This window comes from Aptenodytes patagonicus, chromosome Z, assembly GCF_965638725.1.
Source record: "Aptenodytes patagonicus chromosome Z, bAptPat1.pri.cur, whole genome shotgun sequence".
Classification (NCBI taxonomy): domain Eukaryota; kingdom Metazoa; phylum Chordata; class Aves; order Sphenisciformes; family Spheniscidae; genus Aptenodytes; species Aptenodytes patagonicus.
Genome location: NC_134982.1, coordinates 84,255,536 through 84,283,515, shown reverse-complemented (window position 1 = coordinate 84,283,515; position 27,980 = coordinate 84,255,536).

The window sequence follows — 27,980 nt, the reverse complement described above, 5'->3', positions numbered from 1 at the left end:
CCTATTTCTTAGGAAAGGAAATTCTTCCTTTTATATGTGAGTGTTCAGCATCTGCCCAGTTCTTTCTGAAAACACCCCTGCAATCTGTTTTCACTTATAAACTATATTCACTTATAAACACAAAGGGAACAGCCCCCAACATGATAATAAATTAAGAACTATTGTTTCCTTATAGTATTTGTCATTTGTACTAAACACACCAGATTTTTTTTGCAGCCTTCTGGTTTCTTTGCATTTTGCATGTTAACAGTGAAAAGAGATGTTAGAGCAGATGTCGGTGTGCTACCCCCTGCCTTCAGAGCAGACTGAATCTTTCGTTATCACCATTTGCAGGCCATTGTGTGCAGACATTTACTCTGAAATTTCCTTAGCAACACTGCAAAGTATGCTTTATGAGAGATATTGGTGGGTGGAAATGTTATTAAATAAATCTTGATACTTTTCCCTTTATGCTTTATTTGTATGACATTTTATTAAAATAACTATAAGAGTTGGTCCATTTTCCATATAGCCACAAAACAAGCCTGTATAACCCATGTTTAGGTGCAGTTTACACTTGCATTACAGTATTGCACACTTTCCTCACTGCACTACAACTGTCTTCTGTTTCCACCTCAAGTATACCTTCCTCAAAAAGACACAAATTAAATCCTTGATCTTACTGAGGCTAATGTGCAATTTTAGATATCTTTAATAGTCCCTACAATGATAATTACCTGCCGTCAAGGACCATTCCCTTATTGATCACAATAAGACTGCTTTGGAACACCTCAAGGGTGGCATGGACTGTTAAATTTGTCAAACTTCATTCAAACCTCCTAGCTGGGGCTGTCCTGCTGCAGCATGTATATTACATGTATGTTTGACAAAAAGAGTAACCTGCTTCAAAATTTCTTATAAAAATGTCCATAACTGCACAAGAAGAAGACACAAGTGTCAAATCATGCTCTAAATAGCCCCACTTGTTAACTTTCAAGGACAGTCCTGAAAAAATGTGTGAGAAGGAGATCAAACACTCTTTGAATGCAACATTTCATTTTCCTCTGTTTTCTTATACAAGATATTTCTTGTCATAACTAAAATTAAAATTAATTTTCTAATACCTTATTTGCTTCTGGCTGTAAAAAGATCTTTACATATTCTCAGGACTTCTTAAGGCAAGGTCCAAATTTTGAACAGAAAAAAAAACAGAAACCCTTTTAATATTTTCTGCTTCACTGTTACAAGGCAGTCAAATGGATCACATTTGTACTCCCATTTGTACTCCCTGACACTTTACAAAGTGTCAGGAATAATTAAAATAGGTGACTCTTACCATTCACAGACAGGCCTAGAACTGTTGCAAGAAGGAAATCAAGACAGAAACTTAGAGCTGTTTGCTAACACTTTGCATTTATCTTGCTTTCTATCCCCTGTTCTGGCACTGAGTTGTTGTGCAACAGCACATTTAACTTCTTTGTATCTCAGATTAGTCATTGTTATTAGAAAGTGCTGTTACACATTATTATGAGTCAATCTGAATCTTCTGTTTTCACTGAACATTTTCATTTACCATTTTGCTGAAATGCAAAATTTGCACCAATGCCTGATGTAAATTTTAATGCATTTTGTAAATTCTAATTCATTTAGCTTTTGAATGCATTTTGAAATGAGTCACAAGAGAAGTGCAACTTTAATATTCTTGAGGCTCAACAGCAGGTCTTGAAATTAAGGTGATTTGAAAATATATTTTTGTTGTTTTTTATTGATTAGCGAAGGAATTACCATTAGTATCAGGGTTAACTTGTATTCTGTTTACATTTATGGTTCCTTCTTCTAGAGATTCTACACATGGAAAAGTATAGACCTGCCTGTAGGAATTTAGAAGCTGTAAGGTATAAATATTAAAGGAAGATTTTTTTTGTCTCATTAGAGGGGCAATGACCTTGATGGTCTCATCCTAGGTTCTGTTGACATTTTTCAATGGGATAGAACTGGGTTTTTTGATATACATCTTAGTGCTCTCTGCAAAATCAGACAGTGATGATTCTTGAACTGTTTGGAAGTTGACTGAACTGTATATTCACCAAAGATAAAAATCAGTGCTTGACGATAGGTGTCTGGTGTCTCTCAATGCCCTCCAGATAAGTCTAGCATAGTCACTTTCTCCTCTGTCACCAGTGCTAAGGGTCCTTACACCTGTCTCTCTTTTCATACCTTTCTTATTTTGCATCCTTCCATTTAATCCTTCCATCTACCTTACCAAATACCATCCACCAGGTTTCAAAGCTCCTTATGGCCTTTTCTTTCTCTACCAATCATGTTTTGTTCTGTATTTATATTACAAATGACAATCACAATGGATCATATGATCATAATGCCACACTCCATCATCCTTTTTTAAAATTTTTTAAACAAGCGTCTTTATTTTTCTTTTTAGGTTGTCTATCATGCTTGAAAAAGTCCTCCCTAAATGTCTGAAGAGTCACCTCTTTCTCTTATTCAACATCTCTTTAAATCTCTTTATCCCTAATGTCTGTAAAAGGCTATTCAGTAGTTAGGCTGCAGATACCTCCTCTTTTCTGTCCGTTCATTTGTGTTTATCTGTTCTTTCTTGTGTTAGCATTCAAACGGGGTGGATGAAGACCTTTTTTTACTTCCTGGCACAGAAGCCTTGTGTCCTGTATTTAAAGATTTTAGGTGCTGTAGTCACATATAAAAATATTAATGAACAATTAATAAATATTTGCCATTGTATCTATCACCTTTTGATCCAGCTGGGAGAATAATCTCTCCCTCTTCTAGATCATCTTTAATTACAGATCTCCAGAGATTTACAGGAAAAGGTTATATTATTATCCCCATTTCACACATGAGGGAGGCATGGTAAGGGCGAAGAAACATACTGGGAGAAAACCACACCTCATCCTAACCTGGGCTGACACTGCCTGATATTTTCAAGCACCTGTGGGCTTCCCTTCTGTCAAAATACAAGTGCAATTTTTTTAAAGTGTATCAAGATCCATCTGTTCAAGAGGTTTTTTCCTTTTGCCACTAATGGCAACAGGATTAATTTTTCATTATTTTCATCTTGACAAGTAAATGTCACCGTGCCTGGCAGACCCACTTCTGCAAAGAGGATAGCATCTGCTTTTCCTGAGCATTCTCTGCAGAGCTGCAGAGGTATAAAGAGGATGTGAGTCACATTTATTAATTCTATCATCAGAAACTGCATGCTCATCTGAGGACAGAAGTTAGGCTCTATTTATTTCCAATGTATAATAATTTCAAGGACATAGGTATTAAGTCTTTTCAGGAACAAGTCAGGGGAAGTAAGTAGAAAAAAACCCCACAAAGGCAGCACAAGTACTACCTTTGGTATTGTACAAGTCCAATAAAAAATGCTGCAAAACATGTAGACTATAAATATGACTGAGCTCTGAGGATGGCTATTCACCTGGAAGGTAAGATGGTCTTTCCAAGATATTGTACAATGCAAATGGCAGGGCAGTTGCACAACTGCAAACCTGAACAACTTTATTTTGGTCACATTTCTCAACCAGTAACAAAAGTCCTAATGCAATCACGTTAGTAAGAAAATGCTAAAATGTATCTTAAGGCCAAAAGCTAACTCTCAAGGTGATTTACATTCCCATAGCATGCAAACCCAGTGTTCTTACAGAGCTGCAAATAGCATTATTGTAAATACTCCCTTGGTAGAAATGGAAATCATGTTACCTTCTTGATTTTACCTGAATCTAATAAAAACAGCATCTTGCTTTCATGTCACTGCAGCCTGAGCAAGCTTCAGAAGTTCTTTTCTTTCTTTGGGTGAAAAGGGAAGTTTCATTGAAGTCAAAATAATTTTTATTGAATCAGACCTTTTGAGAGAAGAAGGTAGGTAATAAAAGCAAACATTGAAACTAAAATTGCAAATCAAAAGTGTTTATTTGTTTGTTTTTCCAAATTGTTTTCATAATGACATACCTGTCACCTTCTGAAAGGTGTCTCATGATACAAAGCCACATGCCTGAGCTAAGAGTAAGAAGCTGTTGTTTAGGGAATTTTAGAGCAAGAGTAAGGCTAGAGTTTTCCTGGTTATATTTTCCTAATAAAAAAATGAGTTTATGTCATGGAAAAATAACAGAGTCTGGCCCTGTGACGAAAAAAAAAAAGTTGGTAGTTTTTTTGAAAAGAGGGGTCTGAGGAATCCAAATACTTTTGCAACAGTTGTACAGATGTTCAGGTTAATGCTGGATAGTGCTAGTGATATGACTAAGAAAACTGCAACCAGTTTGTGTGGGAAAACAGCATATGATATGAAGTGGGTCTCCTCCTTCATGCAATGGTCCGAGATGCAAACTGCTTACTGGTTTATGGGCTAGAGCATATAAAATTATCCTAACTCTGAGGGGGGAGAAAGCATTTCCAAACACATTAACAATGCTGATATTTCAAAAGTGGAAGAAGGCCTTGGTTGTTTAAAGATGCTGTTGTAGTAGTCCTTTGATTGATTCAATACCCCGTTACATTAGTCCCCACACAAACTTGGCAGATGATAGAAATCTTAGAGCTTACATGGGTAACTGCGAAAAAAGTCTGAGAGGAAATAGGGTTGGCAAGGTGGGATTTGTCAGTTCATGCTTTGATAACTGTATTAACACATATATATCCGATAACACATATATCTGATACAGTCAATGCAGAGAAAAGGAGCATTTCTAGAGCACAATTAATTTTATCCTAAAATAGGTGTTTAAAATAGGTTAAATAATTTGTGCCCGTTTCTCTCAGACAACTGTAAAAGACATCCAGATAACTAGCTCAGATGTAAGTGTCTGTATTATACATGTCTGACATTAGGTGAGACGAAGAGACTTTTTACAAAGTCACAGAGAATACTAAAGACCGAGCCAGGACTGTAGACCTCCTCCATCACCCTATGCAACAGATTAAGTGCTTTTTCCATTTAAAGGTGATCTTTAATATTTTTAATTAAGATGTGAATAATTTCTGTATTTTTCCTTTGCTTGAATAGACCCAACTAGGCTGACTAAATTCTGCATATATTGATACGTATTTCCAAGTTCCCGCATGATGACCTCCATAGTAATGGTCGAATTTTTCTGGGTGCACTATATAACCTTCACTCTTAAGCTTATGTTAGTCATCATTACCATATGCAATAGCTGAAACAAGGCATCAAGAAAATAAGATTAGCCATTTTTCAATGTGCTGTCTCATTGTAGGGTCTAGCTCTTCACTATTTTGCTACTATTTTTCATATTTCTTTGAGAACAATTTGATTCATAATTCATTATGTCTCCTAACACAGTTATCTTTTGTTTTAATTCAAACTCTATCATTATTCTAGCTCCCATAACTGAGTAGCTTTAAGTCACTGGGATTAGTTAATTCCAGCTAAAGACAAAGAAAGATGGAGAAGAAAACAGCAGGGATATTTAACATACTAGGATAATAAATAATGCAATAATAAATAACCTATATAATAGTAGATTGATTCTCTTTTATACACACTATAAATTTGTTAATCCTTTAAAAACTCTTATATTTTGCGGCTACAAGTGGGTTAATATGGAGAAGCCTATGCATTTAAGGGAAATACAGGGGATAGTATGTTCTGATGTGGTGATGTGTCTCTTTGGAACATATATTAATAGTCAGATAGAAGATTAGTTTTTCCAGGTTATTTTCAGAAGCAGTTTTACTGCCTTCTTTCAGGAATAACTATTTTGAATTCAATAAGCTGGTTTTTTTATTAGGCCTTAAAAAGAGTGTGAAACAGGACAGATAAATTCAGCATACATGACATGGCTTATTCAGGTGCTGGTTACACAGACACTTCAAATATACTTTACTATGCTCGTGTGTAATTCAGTCATGGAGAATACATAGGCAGAGAATAAAGCTATTGAAACGAGACTGCTTTTAGGCTCAGATAAGGATTCTGCCTCTGTATTGAAACTTAGTGTTGTTCTTTCAAGACTCTATATGAAAACCTTAAAAGAAAATGTTAAAGTTTTCTTAAGAACAGATACAAAATGTCACATTTTGCCCTTGATCCAAGTTCCTCTTGATGTCACTGGGAATGTCACAGAATCACAGCATCACAGAATAGTTGAGGTTGAAAGGGACTTCTGGAGGTCAACTGCTCCAAGTCTTCTACTTGAGCAGGGCCACCTAGAACCAGTTACCCAGCACCCTGTCCAGGCAGCTTTTGAGTATCTCCAAGGATGGAGACTCCACAACCTTCCTGGGCAACCTGTGCCAGTGCTTAGTCACCTTCACAGTAAAAAAGTGTTTCTCAATGTTGAGACAGAACCTCCTGTGTTTCAGTTTGTGCCCATTGCCTCTGGTCCTGTCACCAGGCACTGCTGAAAAGAGCCTGGCTCCATCCTATTTGCACACTCCCTTCAGGTATTTGTACACATTGATGAGATTCCCCCTAAGCCTTCTCTTCTCCAGGCTAAACTGTCCCAGCTCTCTCAACCTTTCCTCATAGAAGAGGTGCTCCAGTCCCTTAACCATCTTAGTGGCCCTTCACTGGTCTCTTTCCAGTATGTCCATGTCTCTTTTGCACTGGGGAGTCCAGGACTCCAAGTATGACCTCACCAGTGCTGAATGAAGGGCAGTGATCACCTCTCTTGACCTGCTGGCAACACTCCTAATGCAGCCCAAGATGCTGTTGGCCTTCTTTGTCTCAGTGGAACATTGCTGGCTCATGTTCATGTTGGTGCCCATCAGAACCCCTAGGTCCTTTCTTGCAGAGTTGCTTTCCAGCTGAGTGGCCCCCAGAATTTACTAGTGCATGGAGTTGTTCCTCCCCAGGGGCAGGACTTTGCACTTCTCCTTGTTGAACTTCATGACATTTCTGTTGAGATCCCTCTGGATGGCAGCACAACCCTCTGGTTTTGTGTCATCAGCATCCTTGTTGAGGGTGCACTCTGCCCCATCATCCAGCTCATTAATGAAGATGTTAAACAGGAGTGGATGCAATACCGACCCCGGGGAGCACTGTTATTTACTGGCCTTCAGCTAGACTTTGTACCATTGATCACCACCCTCTGGGCCAGGGTGTTCAGCCAGTTTTCAAACGACCTCACTGTCTGCTCATCCAGCTCATACTTCATCAGCTTCTCTATGAGGATCTTATGGGAGAGAGTGTCAAAAGCTCTCCCCTTATCTACCAAACCAATCGTGTGCATGACTTGACAGCACACAAAGACAGAGGTTGAAAATCATCTGAAACAATAGTCTAAATTAATGCTTGGCATCCACTTAAAGAATGGTAGCAGTAACTCGGGCTTTGTCTACGTATCACTGGTGCTAATTCACACTAGCTATGGTACATGTGTGCTGTGGTGTCTCAGACACTGCTAAATAGCTGACTTGGTATAGTCATACCTGTGTAGAAACCTGCTTTCTACTGAAGCCTGAGCCCATCCACGTTACCTAACTCTGCAGATTTAGTGCTTGACAGTCCCAGGCTGGTGCTCAATGATCCCTAACTTTGCTTCTGGGTCCATCTTGTTGAAAGCCAATTTCTTTTCCTGCTGCCCAGCTGTAGGGTGCATGGCACAGCTAGCTGTAGTTGCTAGGTCCCACAACCAAACTGCCAGCTTCCAGTGGGTCTCTTCATGCCAGTCAGTGGCTTATTTCTTCTTGGCTGGCTGGCATCCAGGTATTACTGATCATTTGACAGAGAAGCAGCAGTTAACATCAATGCAACATGAGATATCAGCAAGGAGATCAGTTTCTGCTGTGTGACAGAGAAAGGGACAATGGCAACAGCTCTTTGCAGAACAGCAGAAGGTTGGTTGGAGATAGAGCAATGACCAAGTAAGTGTTTGTTGACAAATTTTTCTCAATTTCCTTTTTGTTCAGAGCAGGACTGTTCACGAGGGCTTGGAAGGACTGTCATGGAGCCCTGAGATGACCAGCAGGGGAAGCCAGCATATTGCAAATAGTATTTCTCCGGCAGTCCACTGGTGCTAGAGTTCTTCTCTTTAGGACAGAATCATGGTCTGGAGACTCTGACAGTTAGCTAGTCAGTGGTACTGCCCAGGGCTGTTGTGATGGATGTCTGAGTTGCCAGTATATTTCTTATTTGTTGTCACGTTTTCTAGCCCTCACCAGGTTATTGTTAGTTTTGAACACATCACAATCTGGAATTGAATCGAGGTAATTGTTGGATCTGATATTGTAAATAGAGCCATGAAAATGTAGCAGAAGCTAACAAAATTCAAGAGCACACAAGCACCAGAAAGCTTTAGTTCAAACACTTTTATTGTTGCAGCTTGCAGTTGGGTGTTTCTGTAGACTTTTCCCCTGGTAGTTCTGTTGGAAGAGCTGGTCAAAACATGATTTCTGTGAGAAATTTCATATGGGATAAACCCATTTATTTTTAATTTCTCACAAAGCAGAAATTCAAAGAGAAATTTATTTTGAAAACAGAAAGGGAAAAAAAAAAAAACCAAAAATGAAAAAGGGTGATCTTTGTATGGTTGAAGCTTGGCCAGGTCTGGAAAACTTCAAATTTTTCGCAGAAACACTGAGCTACAATCAAGCATTCAGCGGAGTCTTGGAGGCACTAAATACCATACTAATCTGTAGGAGTAATGATTTCTTACCAGGACTCAAGGGGGTCTGAATGTCTTTTTTAAACGTAACAATCTATACTGTAAAACCTGAAAAATTGTATGCTGTTTGGTGCCATTGGCACGAAATATAAAGGAACTTTAAAAATAAATTTTAAGCATTAGAAATATGTAAAAGAAAAAAGGATAACATTTACCTATATTACCAAAGATGACTAATTTTATTATTTTTTAAAACATAGTTAAAAAACATTTGATCCACAAGAATGTTCTTCAATGTGCTGTCTGTAATGAACAGAGGAAATGATTAGAAAAGGTTTTCATTCACAATACTGTTCTGTTACTCTTCCTACAAAACACATCATAACATATTAGGAGAACAATACATGCAACCAGTGAATGCATATGACAAATTAAAAAAAGATTGCTGTTAAAATATTGAACAAAGTGTTATCCCAAATCAATGGGATTTTTTTTGCCATAGACTTCTGTGATTTACCATTGCCACAGCACAGGAGTAGCTGAGTTGATAAGCTTAATGGCTTATTCTCTTTTCTGAGAAAACATTTGCATAGGAAGTAAAAAAGACGACTGAAAAGAGAGAACAACTTTCTGAACGTGAATTTGTAAATAAGGAAAAGTAACAGAAAAACTCATGACCTTATTTTAGCATTTGACCCTGTAGTCCATTTTTAAACAATAGGGTGCTGATGATAAAAAGAGGGCTGTAAAGAAGGAATGAAAATTCCTACTATGTTTGCAAATATCTGCATTGTACAAATTCTTTTATGCTCTCTGTGTATGTTTGGGTATGCACATATAAAATATAACAGTTCTAGAAGTATTTACAACCACATGCATTTTTTTTCTTAGTTAAGAGTCTTTTAAAAGTTTTTATAATAGTAAAAAGTGAGAACTATAAGAACTGTAGATATTTTGTAACCAACCTTTACCATATACTACTAATTATATACAGCAGCATTAAACAAGCAAAAAAGTCTTAATAATAACATTAATAATGAAATAATATCATCCATCAAAATACCGTATTAGCTGAATTACTGAGTGAACCACTTTCAGAATGTGCTTCTTTGCATCCCTGCCTTATTTCCAAGAATATATTCTCACCTGTTTCTCAACACCCAGTCAATTAAGAACTTTGTGTGAGCACCTGTCCTGAGGACCTGAGAGCACCTCTGAGCTCTTAGGTGTGGTAGTCCTGTGTGTAGTAGTTTAAAAGCAAGAATGATCAAACTTAGAGACCAGGAACAGTAATCAAATGTTGCTCTTTGGTGAGTCCTCTGAACTGACTGACAGACTTATAATGAAAGTATTACATACAGAGAAATAATATTATGTATAACTCTTTTACTCCCATTCAGTCTTCATCTCAGTTTGCTGCTTCATTGAAACACTGAGCTAATAACCATTTTTTCAGAATTTTAAAGAAAGTACAATACTGAGTTATTTATGAAAAGCTCTAGGGAAAAGATGTTAATAGTTCCCAGAAAAATTTTGAACATAAAATGCCATAAATATTGTAAATAAAAGTTGTGCTAGTGTAAATAGTATTAAAATTTTATTTCATAGTAAATCTGATGATGTTTCTTATTTCAAGAGCCTTATTTTAATGAGACTTCAAGATACTTTTACCCTTGAAAAATTTAGCACAAATATATAAATATATTCCTCTTGGTCCTCTGTTCAGAAACGATGTTAGTTTCATGTTGGGCAACATGATCTTTTTCATTTGAGCAAAACTGAATCTGTTCTTGGTCATCAAACAAACAATATGAAGGTCTGCAGAGGTCATTAGCTTTTCAGCTCTTTTGTTTAACTAGTGGTCGGTCTCTTCTGTTACTAGCAGACAGAAATCTATACTTAAAATAATATGAAGATGGGGGCTATCCTTCACATCAAACAGATTTTGGTCTTTGTTATTTGGCTACTGAGTCTACAAATTTTTCTTTAACTTATAAATTCCTTTTCCATGCCACTGGCTGAGGTCTTGTCATGAACTACAAGAGGCACAGGCAGATTTGCTGTATGGAGAATGTTCTATACCGTTCGTGTTCTACACTGGGCAGGCTAATAACTGGCACATTTTTTTTTTTCTCACTTTCCTGGACCTTTCTCTCTGTCATACCTAATCTCCACACTGTGTACACTGACACAGAGCACTAATAACCTTTTATATCCTTCCCTTCCTCTTCTTTCTTCCTTTGGGCCAAAACAAGTCAAATGCTGCCACATAAATCTTTGTGGACCAAAAATTTGGTTGCTGTTCACTTGGAGTCATATACTTATATCTGTAGGCATCTATAACAGCCTGTTTTACAAGTACAGAGTCTGTGCTGTGTGACAACAGTGAGCTATGTAGTCTGACATGTCAGATGGAGTTATACGTAAATGGCTAAGTTAAAATTTAACTGTTGATCTTGTTGTATAAGGTTAGGATCAGTGAAAAGTAAAATCAGATTATATGAAGCTGGCCAATAATTCTGTTAATTATACTGATCAATAGATCTTGCCATTAGGTTAGTGTTGTTTCCATTTACAAAGGAATTACAAATTATGTTTTCTATCCTGGCACCTACATTCTTTGCGCATTGTATGTCACCTCTTTCAATCACATGGTCATTTTTCTGCCACTACTTTTGCTCCTTGAAATTAGTTTTCTAAAATCCAAAACTACGCTGATGTAGACATCAGACAGTAGACCTGAATTTTTCATTAAGAGCTTAAATGAAGACACCAACATTTCAAAGCAGAGGTGGCGATACACATTATAAATACAATGGTTGGCTCTGCAGTCTGTGTGAAAATATTTCTATACATATGTGAAATTCTATATAGGGGAAAAAAAAAGAGAAAAAAAGCTTGCCCAATTTATAAAGAAGTAATTTGAAATGGACTGTGAATTTGTTGTCTTTGTTAATGATAAATTTGTTAAATTATTTAATGTCCAGGTAGTGCTTTTAGTCTTGTATCCATCAAATCCCATTGACACACCCAGAACGGAAACAGTAAACTGAGCCTCTCTAGTTTAAGATCTAGTCCAGGATTCAAAAACCTCTTTCTGGTCTAGACTGAAGATCTGAAATAAAATTTAAACTAAACCAAAATTCAACAATTTGCATAAATGAGGTTCCAACTTTTTTCTTATCTCCATTGGCGTGTACTGTATTTCATGGCTACAATTTCAAAATGCTAATAAAAACAGAAGACATTTGTCAATATCCATAAGAGCTATACTTTGTGATGAATTTATAAAAAATAACATTTCTTACTTGCTCATCTATCGCTAATTTGTGTAAAAGCCCATGACTGTATGCAGATGGGATTACAGGAATAAAATTAAAGACGTAAGGGAGAGACATTCTTAGCATGAAAATTTAAAGAAAAATTAAGTGGTAGAATTAGTGTAGTAGAGTAACATGAAAGTGATTATTTTCAATTTATTGTGAATGATACTTTTGCAGTCTGAGAAAAATAAAATTACAAAAAATATCAAACTTAGAAAGTTATAAAGAGACATAAAGGACTATCTGGAAATTAATACAAAAGTCATCCTAGCACTACTTTTGAGATTTGTTTACACTGTCCTTGCTAACCGTGTTGTATCTGAAGTGCTTGGTAACGACTAACTCCTAGCAAACAACACAAGAACACTTTCTGAAGAAGCTAGCCTCAGAGGATGAAGTCATGAACTTGTTTAAATCTATGGAAAAATACCTTTTGACTACAGGAAGGCCAAGATTCAGGTTTGATGTTTTAAATATGTCCATCCTGATTAAGTGCTAAAGGGTAAATGGAATGCTAGCAGGAGGCCCGATCACATAGTCATAAATATTTAGGTAGTCCATTCCACTTCCCATCAAAGGAGAAAAAAATGACACAGAAGGACGAAACTAGACAGTAATGAAAGTCCATCTGTTTCTAAAGTGCCAGAAGGTTACATGAGAATTTTTTCCAAAGGAACCAGAGTATAGCTCAGAAATATATATAAAAACTCGTAACAACTCAGGCAAGCAAAGCTTTCAAAACTAATTTTCTTATATATTTATAATACTCATGGATGATAAATTCTGGCATCATTAACATAAATTTACAACCTTATGTGCAATATTAGTTTGAAATATATGAATATAACAGATTTCTATATATTTTTTAGAAGTATCCCAACATTATGTGTTGTGACCAGCAAATTACAATTGTGTTGGCACAAGAAAATGCAGAAGCACATTTGAAATTGTATTTCAATGTAAGTTTCAGAGCATGGCAAAAAAAGAAATACGGAAAGGGAAGGAAATTTTAAAAATGTGTGGTAGAACAATATAATTCTTGCAATGTGTGAAAAAAAAATTCCACCATTGTATATGAAAATATATTTTTCACCTGCTGAGAAAAAAAAGAAAATTAGAAACTGAGGTTTACCTGAGATGAATACATACAAAATTGGCCTGTGCTCAGCATTTCCTTCATACAATAAATTTGTGCTTTTCTGAATTAAGCATTATACACAACCTTTTATTTTGACTGATTGTCATAATTTGGGATAAAATATGAAATTCATTTAATGTATGTTAATCCCCAAATGACTATTTTGGGGGTTTCATTTATATGATTTAATGATGTACATATGGAAAAGTACTGCTCGTCTGTTTGAATTCTGATTAAGAGATAAAGGATGACTGGCAATTATAGAAAACTTAACTTGTGAAAGGCAATGTTTCCCCACGTGTGTTCCATTTGCTTCCTGGGAGTGAGGTTATTGATATAAAGACTCTGCACCCAATCTGATAAGGCACTACCTCTCCAGCTGCGGCGATCCTTTAACAACCCTTTGGATGACTGTCCTCACTCAGGGCTATAATTTGCTTTGTAATCTGGCTGCCATTTTTTCTCACAACAAGCATTTTCTCCAGATTTGATTCCAGCTCCTGACAATATTGTGTCCTTTTGAACAAACTAGTCTGGTCATTCTGGGCTGTTTCATCATAATCAAAGATGAGCAAAGAAATTTATTGTGTGCATACATTGTGACTGTAGCATGGAGAGACACTTGTACACTTGCGTTTTTTCCCTGGTATAACTCTTAAAGATGCCCCATGATTTAGTATGTTAACTATGTTAAATGGGACATTTACTAAATCTCCTCAGTGAAATGACCAATATTGAAGCAAATAATTAAACCATCTACCATTATCATGTACTCTTTTTCTTCAAATTACTTTCCTTTGAGTTAGAAGAAGTGCAAAGGGTTTTGGCTTTTTCCTTCTTGATGACATAGAGCTTTACATTTTATTGTGACTGTTTGCTTCTGAGGAGGTTGTTTTCTAATGTGAAAAGGACCTTTGCTGTGTGATTTAAATTATTATTTGGTGTGAAATTGGTAAGGTCCTTACCTCTGCACAGAATATAATTTTAAATAACATTTGGTTCATACTTAAATTTTACTGTGTGTAAATAGGGTCACACTGTTTTCATTTTTCAGCTGAAGTGCTACATGTTGTCCTTGATCTGTGGCAGGTCATCCAGCAAGTTTGGGGTCTGAGGAGGAGGGATGTGGAGGGAATATTATATAGCTTTCAGTCAATAAAGGCAAAGGCAGCAAAAGGGAAACAGAAAGGGAGTTGATATAACCAGAATGCTTTCTTTGATAACTGACACATCTGGTTAATTGCATTTATAAGTAACATATATGCATACAAACACATATGTATGAACTATTTGCAGATGTCTCATTATCTAAGCATTTTTTAGCCTTTCTACATACAAATTCACTCGTATGTAAGTGGAACTCATCAGATATAATCTAGGGTGCAAGAAATATTTTTGAAATACATTTAGTGGTATCTATCACAATGATATTCACTTTTTTAAGAACAGATGTTCTTTCATTAACAAGTAGGGAGAAAAATGCCTTTCAGAAGGAATAATTTTAACCCACTCAGTGCATATTTCAATAGGTTTTTATAACATAAGTCTTTGACAGTGTAAGAACTGGGAACAAAGGATTGTACTTGATATGTAGAACTTGTATTTAACTTTTCAGTATCATGTCTGCTCTCATGGAGGTATACTTAAAGTCATACAGAGTTAATACCATGGTTCAAAAGAGAAATCTGCAAAAAATTTTGTCATCATCCTTCATGGTTGGATATGTTTCATTTTTCCATATTTAAGTACATCAATATATAGAAAAGGGCAAATTATAAATAAAATGTATGTTTCATGATTTATTAGATATATTTTGTACAGCTGGCATTCAGAAAGATTTTCAGTGTACTTTAATGATATCCAGACTTCACTCACTCTAGTTTTCAACGTGAAGCAGCAACTGAAGAATCAGTTTTGAGTTAAACATCTGAACAAAGTACAGATGACTTTTACGTGATTTTGTGTAGTTGACACATATGCAGACATTTAAACCTCTCTAGTAATATTTACGTGTAATATTTAAGCCTGTTTATAAAAGATGCTGAGCATCTTGAACATCTCTCTCTCAGTATTTCTCTAAAGTGGCTCAAAAAACCCTGGTCTTGAAAAATAATTCCTAGTTGTAGGTGTCTGATTTCTCATCTGAAGTCCCAGGGGATTAGTGATACTTGTTTCTAGGTGTTTGCCCAGCTGGTTCTCAAACTGGAGTGCACAAGGGTCACATTCCACATTTTTGTCTTGGACGGACTGGTTTGCACATTTTTATGCAGTTACTTTGGAAACGCACAGTAAATTCAGCTTTCAAGGTAAAGATTGGATTTTTATTGCACTGGCCCAGAGCTGCAGTGCATCAAAGATGCAGTGAGTCTAGCAGATGCCTCTGGAGACTTCAGCTGCAAGGTGTGGGCTCACTGCAGCCGTAAGCACCTATATGAGAGGGCTTGTGCACCACGACACTACTGTACGGGGAACGTGCTCATGAGCTCCAGGCATGCCATGGCCAGGCTGGGACTACTGCATGGGCAGCAGCTGGGCTGCAGGTGTTCAGGGGTAGAGGGGCATCAACTGCTCCAGAAATCTAGGACAGGTTTAACTTGCCAGAAAAAAATGAACATATTTGGAAGAAACTGCTTGAAATGGCTTGGATTTTCCTGTTCTGGATTAGTAATAGGAAATCCAGCTAAAACTAAAATAAAAAAAAAAGTAAATGCTGCAAAGTAGTTTGGAAATTCAACCAAGTGAATGTTCAGTTTATGTGCTTATTGGTCATAAGTCCCAACTGATTCATTATTAACATGTATTTCTAAGCTCTATGTGTTGGTTTTGGCTAAGGTAGAGTTAGTTTTCTTCACAGTAGCTGGTATGGGGCTGTGTTTTGGATTTGTGCTGGAAACAGTGTTGATAACACAGGGCTGTTTTGGTTATTGCTGAGCAGTGCTGACACAGAGTCAAGGCCTTTTCTGCTCCTCACCCCACCCCACCAGCCAGCAGGCTGGGGGTGCACAAGAAGTTGGGAGGGGACACAGCCGGGACAGCTGACCCCAACTGACCCAAGGGATATTCCATACCATGTGACGTCATGCTCAGAATATGAACCTGGGAGAAGAAGAAGGAAGGGGGGGACGTTCAGAGTGATGGCATTTGTCTTCCCAAGTCACCGTTAGGCGTGATGGAGCCCTGCTTTCCTGGAGATGGCTGAACACCTGCCTGCCAGTGAATGAATTCCTTGTTTTGCTTTGCTTGCGTGCACAGCTTTTACTTTACCTATTAAACTGTTTTTATCTCAACCCATGAGTTTTCTCACTTTTACCCTTCCAATTCTCTCCCCCATCCCACCGGGGGGGAGTGACTGAGCGGCTGCATGATGCTTAGTTGCCGGCTGGGGTTAAACCATGACACTCTATTTAATTTTTTTTTCTACATTTAAAGGGATTTTTGTGACTATTTCAGTCAGCAGTTGAAATTCAGTTTGTTAGGTGCTGTTATGTAAGTTAGTTAGTATTGTCTCTTTACACTTATTAAATGACTTAGAGAGCAGCTAAAAGAACACAAACATTGAATTTCAGATATTGAAAATGTAATAGGATCCAAAATAGAAAAATCTAAATGCTCAGACTTTGCTTTCCATCCCCAGTGGAGTGGGAATTTTTGTTTACTTGTAAACATCAGTTACAGATGGGACAGAAATTACCATAAGCAGCTTACATTTTTTCATTGATGCATCTCTTCTGAACTGCAGTGACTACATTTTCGGAAGCAAAAAATAATTCAGAAACTGTCATTAAACAGATGATGTAAAATAGAAGAAGAGTTAGAAGCCCCTATTCAGTTGCAAATTTCCTACTGAGTCCCCATTTATTTTGTTTCAGAAGCCTTCAAAATCCAACACCTGAGCATTTACATTATGAAGCTTTCCATATTGTATTTATTGAGTAAAGGTGGCTATTGGGAGTTTACCTTATTCATCTGTGTGGGTTTCGTTTTCATTTTTAAAAAATATGAATTAAGTTGTCCAAAGAACAAAAACCTTAGGGAGGAATAAAGAAGACAGCAAGGGGTTCACTGTTCATACAGCTTCCTCTGGCAGCAGTAAGAAACTGTATTTTCTCAAAACTAAACATTTGTCAATAAGACAAATAGAAATAAGAACTAAGAAATAAGAATGTGAGTCACTGTGCAACAGTGCCATTTTGTTTGCTTTTTTAGTCTTGGTTTTGTGGTAAGTTAGTGCAATTATGTTACTAGCAGACTAATGAAGGCTTTTTTTTTTCCTCAGTTTAGCCAAGGAAAACAGCCTCAAAAGTAAATTTGGTTTTAGGTGATAGACATTTATGTACAAAAACTGTATAAAATGACCTTGAACCTAGACTCAAGTTTCTAACTGACTGAATTACAACCCCTACCTGCTAACCCTAAGCCCTGTGAATGCATATTTGACCATATTTAATTGGATAAATTAACATAGCAATGTTAATTCAGTCTATTTTTTGAAACAAAGTATCTTTTTTTGCATTGCCAATTAGTATTTCCAAGGAGAGACTTACTTTTCCAGAAATACAAATTTTTTTCATTAGCATACATTCTCTCGTGTTTTTGGCTTGTGACTTGTTAGTCGAGTCTCCCATATTTCACCAGCTTAAGATAATGGGAAGAACCTACAAATAGAAGGAAAAAGCCTTAAAATGAGCATAGATGATACTCATCAGTAGTACATCAGGAATACCATAGGGGCCTTTTGATGGATCCAGAACACTGCCCTAAAAAGTTTCAGGATAAAGATAATTAGCTGTTAATTTAGTACTGTGAGCTATGTTGAAGCCATTAGAACCGTGCTGTACAGGGAAAGTGAATTTTATTTGCTTCAGCATATTTTCAAATAAAATAATTATTCTGTCAAAAGTGCATGTTTGTCTACCAATCGTCACTTACTACTTATATAAATTGGACATATTGCAGCTCAGAAAATTGCAAGACAATGCATAAGAATTAAGTAGTCTACACAGGTATGTTCTCTGTGAAGCAAATAATAATGCAAAAATACAATCTTTGTGCAAAACTGACCTGCTAAACAGTGCTTCTGGCCATCTTGCGTACATGATATTCTCAGCTCTGACAGTTGGTAGTGGTGTCTGTCTAACATCGCACAGTCCAGTGGTTTCTGAGAGTCCACTGAGCCACAAAGTCTTAGCTATACCATTCTTTATATGCCTTTTTAATGCACTGTGGGGATAATGGCTTTCTTGCATTGCATGCCTGCAGCAAAGACACACTACTTCTCTCATGTTCACGGAAAGCTGAGACAAGTGCTTTTGTAACAGCTATTTGATGCTGTTTAAGGTTTCTTTCTGTCACTACTTCACTTCTGAGGCAGGACTACACTGTTTGCAGTGTTTCAGATGCCACTTTGATGCCTCCGGGTCTCATCCCTCGAAGAGATCACATTAGAAATGTCAGAGAGTTAATGATTGGAACTGATCGTAAGCAGTTTCTTTTTCAAGGCTGAGATGTTTGTCAAACATACCTGGCTGCTCAACTTTTTCTTAGTCTCCTATTAGAGGCACAATGGCAACCACTTTTTAGATACTTCTAAACAAGTCACGAATACAGGTAGAATTGCATAAGGTAGAAAAATAAAGACAGGGATCTACACCCATGTTGATATTTTCCTAACCCCTGTATCACTGTGCTGAAGAAATACTATTAAAGTATTATCTATATTTGCTTCCATACTCTTGCAGGAAATTATGTGAATTAATTTCATAAGCATGCAAAACTTCATAGTACATTTCATAAAGAGAATTTTTCTCTTTGTGTCCTGGTTTCGGCAGGGATAGAGTTAATTTCCTTCCTAGTAGCTGGTACAGTGCTGTGGTTTGGGTTTAGTGTGAGAACAAAGTTGATAACGCACCGATGTTTTAGTTGTTGCTGAGCAGCGCTTACACTAGGCAAGGACTTTTTAGTTTTCCATGCTCTACCGACTGAGAAGGCTGGAGGTGCACAAGAAACTGGGAGGGGGCACAGCCAAACTGGCCAAAGGGACAATCCACACCATGTGACGTCATGCTCAGTACATCAACTGGGGAAAGTTGGCCGGGGGGGCCGCTGCTCGGGGACTGGCTGGGCATCGGTCGGCGGGTGGTGAGCAACTGTACTGTGCATCACTTGCTTTGTGTATTAGTATTATTATCATATTATTATTATTATCATAGTATTATTATTATTATTTTATTTCAATTATTAAACTGTTTTTATCTCAACCCACGAGTTTTTCTCACTTGTGCTCTTCCAATTCTCTCCCCCATCCCTGGGGGAGAGTGAGCGAGCGGCTGCGTGGTGCTCAGTTGCTGACTGAGGTTAAACCACGACACCTTGTTACTCTCCATCCCCACTACCTGCTGTAAAATTTAAAAATTAGGAGAATAAAATTCTGCACTGATTTTTAATCATCCATTCTAAGTCATCCAGAAGAAATGTCATATAATAAAATGTCCTAAAATCATTAAAATTACCTAGTCTCTTCAGATACATAATTTCATCTGTGCAATTTTTTCTCCTCAGTTAATTTTTGGGGCAGTGCGATTGTAGCAGTAAAGACTCTGAGATATAAAATGATTATTTGTTTTCCCCAAACTGGCATTTCTTTTTTATTATGATTGTGTAAAATTACTTACAGACCAAAAGAATTAAAGTGAAAAGAGCACACTCTGTGATACAGTGTCTGAAGCAGAGGAAGGAGGAAGAAAGCCTGATTTTGAAAAAAAAAAAGTTTATATCAAATAAAATGAGGCAGAATGCAAGAAGTGTAGGAGGAGTATGTGAAAATTGACATATTCACTCTTTCTTCAGATCACTGAAAGATATGATAAACTTTCTGAAACTAAGAAACTCCCTGTGTTAAAGAATAAAGATACTGAGATGCAATACAGACACCACACAACTGAGATATCAATAGGAGGATTTTTATATACTTCATAGCGAAATAGCACATAAAGTACCTATAAACATAGAAGATGCATAGAACTTGTTTATTAAAATTTCAAACAGCTATAAGATTTGACAAAGGATGACACTGAACTAAATTGTTACCCCACATCATCATCACCTGACTGCCACTGCTTCTAATAATATCTTATCTGACTCCATGTTATGCTCATTAATTAGTAGTCCTACTCCAAAGGACATCTGCAGACTCAGTGTAGTGAGCTTCTTACCAGTTGCTTTTGAAAAGCAGGGAGATTGACTTTTTTGCAACAAAGTGATTTATCTTCCAGGAGCTTATCATCATAGGCAAGGAACTGCATATGTGTCCTGCTGATAATGCAGCTATACGGTGGAAGTTTCTGGTGTACCTACACAACCTTGTAGGCAGTAAAGCCAGTCTGGGACAGTAATGTATATGCATACGTATTTTGATTGACAGATTCATGGCTGTCAGTCTTACTGAAAAGCTCTTCAAACATCCTGATCTGGATATCCAGTCATCTCGACGATTCGCTGGATCCCACCGTGGTCGGCACAGTCAAAGGAGCTGACTAGTGTGACACACATTCAGCTTTCTCTCAGTATGTTCTGGGGAATATGATGAAATGTATTCAAAGTTCCTGCAAAGGAACAGCAAAAACCCAGTCCTATGATTGACATCTATTTTGCTCTTTTTTCCTGTTCTCCCCACCCTGTTCTGTGTAGGTTTTACATTTTAAACTTAAACGCAGCATGCTTCTTGTATCACACAACCCTTACAAGGTCTCATGTTTGTTATTTTATGGATAACTTATCAAAGTGGCACGATAGAAAAGTATGCTTTTTCTGCTTCATTTTATCATTACTTCACACTTAACCTGGGCTCTACAGACTGTGCTGAATTAATTACTCTACATCCCTCTCAGCGGATAAGGAGTTTGCTCAGGAGTAACCAGTGGCATTATCTGAAGACAGGGAAGGTGTATGGGCCAAGCAGAGTTTAGATTACAGGTTCAGTTCTTTGTGATGCACTTAACTGCAAAACAAAATTATCAATAAGGTTAAGGTGAGAATTTAAATCACAGTATGTGTAGTGACTTCAGAGGAATCCTGTTATTCCACACTCTTAACAAATGCAATATCCTTTAAAGGAGCAGTCAGGCACTTGCAGCTATAAGGACCTGAACCAATGATGATAAGCTATATAAACAGAAATGAGGAAAACCATGCAAATGCTGGTATGATTTTTAGGCCATTTTGAATGCTTTGGGACAGCAATTTTAAACGTCTGTCAGTTTCTGGACCTCTGATTTTTATTTTTTTTTAATGTCAGGCTGCAGGCTCCCATATGAATGTCACGTGTGTAGATGCATAGCAGCTATGTTCTAATTTTCCTTGTCAATTTTAACAGATGCTTCTGAAGTAACCAGGAGGACTCCTGAGGGTCTAAAGACTGCAATTTGTAATCATTATATTACATGTGAAAGAGTAGCAGAAGGCTATCGCGATATTAACAGATATCTCTATACATCTTTTCCCAGAAGACCAAGGTTAGGAGAAAAAGGAAAGTATGGACTGATGGCTCTTAGCTCTGTAAGGATGCAAAAGACATATCCAAATGTGACTGCACACCTAAGAAGAGCCCAGGAACCATGAGGACAATTCAGTAGCTGGGCACACACGTGTCATGGTGCCAGCGAACGTGTCGACGTGAGAGTTGGAGTACAAATGAGTGAAATCAATCTTCTTCCAAAGAAAAAATCACCTTCCCCTCATACCAGGCATCGCATTTGCTATGCTGTTGCTACATTATTTCCTACAAACACAGAATGAAAATGGCATGCTTCTATCCAGTTTAGCTTAATTCATCTCCTAACAGTCAGGAAGGTAACAGAAAAATCACAAAATAAATGTCCACATGCAATATGAGAAAAGTAGCTATTCCTAATTGCTACCCCAGACTGTTCCTCCAATCAGACATTTTGGGCAAACTATTAATTACATCTCAATAACAATAAAATTATACAGAGAAATGGGAAAATGTGACAAATTAACTATTTCTTTTTGCAGACCTACCTTTGCTGTTTTTTCAGTTAGCTCTGATATGTGACATCCAAAAAAGATAGCATACAATGCCAAGAATTCCAGAATGCACATTAGAAAACAAGTCTTTTGTGTAATTACAATGGACTTTAGCTACTGAGGTGTTAATATTTCCTGATTTTTTTTATTTAAAATAGTGATAATGGATATCAACAAAAAACAACACATATCAACAAAATTCTATATCAGTTATTGTTTTATATATTATTCTTCATATTAGTCTGTATTCTTCTAATAAGCCTTAATTTTAGGCTGAACCACAATGAGCAATGAGGCAGTATTATAGACAAAGTATAAGAGGTTCAGTTTAAAATGTGCATATTTCCATTGCCTTTAAAACATGAATTCAGACAGAATATAGTTCACTGTTTCATGGAAAAACAGTACATTGTGGAATCTTTAAATTGCTCCCAGAAAAAAAAAAGGGGGGGGGGGGGGAGAAGCATTCTAAACTAACTTATTTTCCCTTGATGTGGCCTCCTTTTTATTAACATTGCTAAAAGATTGCTGCTTGGTGTTGTCCAAAAATCATTTATTGTGTTTACTTTTCCCTGTGATTTTGTCAAAGCTTATTGAAGCACGCTGTCAGTCTCTAACACAATTTTAAGGAATGGCTCACATGAATTTCAGATTTTATTCCTGTAGGAATGGATTGCAGAAGTCAAACTTTTATTCAGGGTATACTTTGTTAAAGGAAAATAAACTCTCTGCTCTGAGAACCAAAGCTAAGGAACTGAAGCTGCATTTGAGAAACATTACCTTGGAGAAGCAACTCTGCTTATCAAGGAGGAAATAAGTTAGAGATGGAACAAAAGCCATTCCACAATATGGATAGTGCTCATAAGCCAGTTATGAATTCTTTACTCTCTTACCCCAACTAATTCACTGCGCTGGCATGGCACTTTAAATTGAAAGCTCTTAGTCTTCTATTACCTCTCTACGACAGCTAAGGCCACTGTGAGAAACCTGGTCATCTCACTTTGTCTCCCTGTCTTGCAGTGCTCCGGGACACGGTTTTGCTACTCCCAAGCCCACTGCATACTTTGAAAACCTCAGTTTCCATATTCATCTCACAAAGATACAAGTTCTGGAACTGCATGTTACTGTATGGGGTAAAATGTCCTCACTGCTATTGTATAATTAACTGGACTTTAAAAAGAAACTTATGCTGACTGGCTGGCAAAACTATATTGTCTACTGCATATGGAAATTTCTATTACAGAGGCTGGATACAAAAAAGCTGGGTTTAGATTTTCTCTTTGTCATACGTTTCATTCTACCCTGAAATCTCATCCTCTGGTCCTTGGCAAGAGATGCCTCCAAAATCATGCCTGGCATTGGGGCAGTGCTGGCTGTCATGAGCCAACGTCATGTCAGGGAGGGTGATAAGAGCTGTATAATGTGGACAACCACGTACCAGTGCCCGAGTAAGTCTGTGCCTTGTATGGCTTACTTGTACATATTTATACATATTTATATTAGGGCAATATATAAATTATTTCAATGTTAGTGTGAAGCACTAATATTCATATATTCTCTGAGGTCACATATATATACATATGCTTTTCTGCAGAATGTACTGCTTCACCTTAAAATTGTTAAAATTTGGACTTTATATGGAAATAAGCAGTGTTCGACTCTTACCTCTGCAGATTTCTGCACTCTTAATTTGTCTCTGTGACAGGAACGCGCTTAAGAGAGAGAACAGGTTTTACTGATGCAGAAATAGAAAAATACTGAATTCTACTTGTTCTAATGCATAATCTTATTTGCAAAAGAAAAGTAACACAGTTTTTCATTATTCTGCTGCCTGTCCTAATTTCTGATTAAGTTCATCAGTTTTTCCACAAGTTGCCATTTGAGTCTTTTGGGGGGGGGGGGGGGGAAGTGGAGGCAAGATCAAGTTTGTCAAAGGACCACTACTTGACAAATTCTCTATCTGCAGCATTACCGGCTTATTTTCCCTGTGTAAGTCAATACAAATGAGTTGGTGTGGTCTGCAGACTCAGATAAATTGGATGTATTAGACTCTGTAACTTCATGATGACTCAGTGCTTCTTATTTCATACCAATTCTTCTGTGACTCGTGGCTGCAGTTTCTTAGGGATAGGTTTGATTGAGTTTTTTCTCCTTTTCCTGATCACTATACAATAAACTGGAGAAGGGGAGATTGTTCTTGTTAGCAGGTCTGAAGAGTTATGTCTATATGTCAAATCTCCTCTAACTGTGCTTGAGAGCAACAAGTTTCCCTAACAAGGCCCAAAATATATAATTGGGAAAGGTATTTTTGGCCTTAATCACAGTGTTGGGTTGATACTTGTTATAGCATATTCTCTTAGTTTCAGTCCAGACAGTCTCTTGAAGACTATATTTAAGATCAATGAAGGAAAAGCAGCGAATACATCTGGGTTTAGGTGATAATCCCACTTAGTGTGAAAACTTGGTCAATGGGCTACCACTTAAAACGTCTTGTAAGCCGCTTGCTTTGGCCCAGCAAGATGTACTTTCCCAACAAGCTTAACTGAAAGTCTTGGTAACGGACAAACCTTTAAAAATACATTACCTTGTAAGAGTAAGGAAGCATAGCAATATGCTCTGCAGACTTTTTCCTCTCTGAATTGCACACAAACTGTAGATCAGAGTACAATATGATAATCTTTTAATGAATCTTTCTGCTAGAGTCTTTATAGAATGAAATATTCCATGGCAACTTTGATTACACTATGAACTTTCAAAAAGCATTGTTTTTTTCTTGTCTTTGGGTCAGTTATTCAGTATATTTATTTCCTGAATGTTCCTCACTGATTGCTACAATAATATGGTCTTACAATTGATTTATTTTACTTGCTATTAATTTGAGGTAATTTGGGTTAAATCAGTGCAATGCTTCCCTCCTTCTTTCTAGTCTCATTCATGTGAGATAACCTAATTATCTACAAAAAGTCTATTCAAGTTAGTGAAGCAGTCTGAAGTCCATTCTACAGGTTAAACCAGGGAAAAAAACTCATTATATGTATAGCCATTTTCATGTATTGTAAGTAAAAACACATAGCTTTTGAAAAATGTCCCACAATCTTCTATTTTTAAAGTAAAATAGCTTCTATAGATCTTTGTCTGTCACCATCCTGTTTCCAATTATTTAAAAAAATTATCTCTGAGTTCAGTGAATGAGAATATTAAGAAACTGATTCAGAAAGTTTATAAAAATTAATTTGTAGTCCCCTCTATTTGCACTGCAAACTTGAATCTGAGATAACTGCTGGCAGTAATGAAAGTCAAATACTCTCTGCAATCCCTGTTGCTAACCCAAACAGCTACAGCTTTAGCGTTCATGGAAATGATCAGGTAAACAATAAGGAAAAATGAGCATGTTTGAATGTAGCTGTCTAGAGCTATCAAGAGGATTGCAATAAGAATAATTGCAAATCCTAAAGTACTGGTTTTATATTTGTAAGATTGCTGTTCTCTGGTGTCCTCTGTGTCCTAATTTGTTTCTATTTTCATTAGAATAGAAGGGTCTTATGTGACTTTCTTTTTTCCTATTTAAATCTGAAAATTCAGTCTTAGAAGAATTTATCTTAGGAGATTTTGCCATTTTAGGAGTTGAATTGTTAATATGTAGAATTATAAACCCTTCACCCTCTCTGATTTCACACTCAGAATGTGTCTCCACTGTACAATGTTTTAGGCTTTGATTGAGCTAGCTTGCATAATGGACATGGAATATCCAAATTATTAGCTCTGTCCAGGTTAGTTAAACTTGCGTAGGGAAAGAAAATATTAACACAGAAGGTGCTTATTTAGCAAGCAAAAATATTTGCAGAAACAATGAACAAAGAAGACCATTTTCCAAATATTTGGTTTCACTACCCGTTACTTATCTTTCAAAACATAATATTTTCTCCTACTGGAATGTGTGTTTCTAGAAGTGATTCACGAATTGTGCTGGTAAAACAAAATGCAAGAGGTCTAACTATTAAGGCCACATTTGTAAATTACATATTCCAATGAATTTCAGTTGGTTTTGGCTATCCCATATTATTAATGGTTTCTCCTCTCCGAAAACTACATCAGAGAATGTAAGAAGAATAAGAAGAATCAAGTATAAAACCATTTCCAATGAAAGTACAAAGTTCTTTCTGAAGACTTTGTCAGTGCTGATTCTATTCACAGAATGGTCAGCTCCTTTGTAGCACCAGAAGAAAACCAAACAAATGTTGTTTAGGACTGTAGAAAAATAAATTTTTTGTTGCTGTTCACAGCTGCTGTTTTTTTTTTTTTTTTCATCCAGCACTCTGCCTCAAAATCTTGTCTGAGGTCTGTGCAACCAGTGTTTTCCAGGCATTTCAGCTGCCTTCAGTCAGTACTCTAATTCACCTTCTGAACAGCCTGGAAAATGGTCTTTGTTTTAGACAGTGTCAATTATTTTAGATATTCCATCTCAAAAGTATGATTTCTAAATTTTTCTTAAAATAGATGGTTTCTTCTATTTTAATAATTTGAAATAAAAATGTTTTATTCATATGATTTTTATTTTAATCACAAAAATATAGATTATGTACTATTGTTGTCATCTGACACTCATCAAGAAGTGGATTTCATTTTAAGAGTATTAATCAGGAGAGTGCCTAAGAATATACATGGTGTATTTTAAACTGGAATTAAAGACAAGTTAGAAAATCAAGGTATGCTCATGCATGAATGTGACCTTAGTGTCCATCCTGAGGGTGGATGAATTTAAACAGTCATTTCAGGGCACAGTTGTTGTGGAAATGGCATAATTAATTTTGAATGGCTTAACTGAAGTGAATGATCTCAGAGTAAGTCAGATCAGAGCTATATTTTTGCCATAAAGTCTACAGTTCTACGGTTGAGTGACTATGAATTTTTTTAGGATGAATTTCCAAAGCACATATCTACAGAGATAATCTCTCACTTACCCATCCTGAGGGTATCCACTGGATCTCCATTTCTTTCTGCAGAGTGGGCAGACTTCACCAAGGCTGGAGGTGATCCAGCTGGCCAAAACTACAGGATGGTGGGTTAGCTACTCTTCCAGGTGGTGGAAATGTGAATCTGAAAACTTGAATGTTGTTGTATTTATTTTATACAAAAATAAATATCCATTTCCAGTCTGAGATTGGGGCGTCATACGAATATGGGCCAGTCTTGTGGTCACAATATATTTTAGGAAGGAACTCTTCTTCAAGGATCCCAGTACTACCAGTACTTACCGATCCCATACATTTTAGTTACATTTTGAAGAGTGTCCCTTCTGTGTTGCTCTACCCAACTAACAGAGTATTTCAAAGGGCTTAGGAAGAAGCAAGTTGTGCCCAGGACAGGAACTTCTGGACCTCTCCAAACAAAAAATCCAACAAACAAAAATGGCAGGTTAAACATTTTCCAGCTAAGCATTTTCACATCAAATCTGGATTTACCTAGGTGAATCTGTGTTAGATGGCAACTGAAATGATGTTTTTAGAGTGCAATTTTAGAGACAGGTGCCTAAAGTTTGTTAAAGTCTTATTTTAGTTTTCTTCTGGTTGGGATCTGGGGCTTTGTCTATGAAAACTCATACATATTAAACATTAACCATTAATCTGTTCTGAAAAAAAAATAGCCTCACATAAAATCCTTTTTAATTAGATCCATGTTATTATACAGTTTTCCAAGAAAATTTCAGTAGAGTTCACAGAAAGGTCTGTCTGAAGAAGTACTGTATGATTTATACTCAACAGATTCACTTGACTGATCTGAATGTTCTTAAGCAGTCCATTTATTTAAATAACCTGAGGCTTTCTTTGTTTATAAGCTGATAATAAACTCCTGAGCTATGGGAACTCCACGGTATTTGTCAGCCTTGACTACATCTAA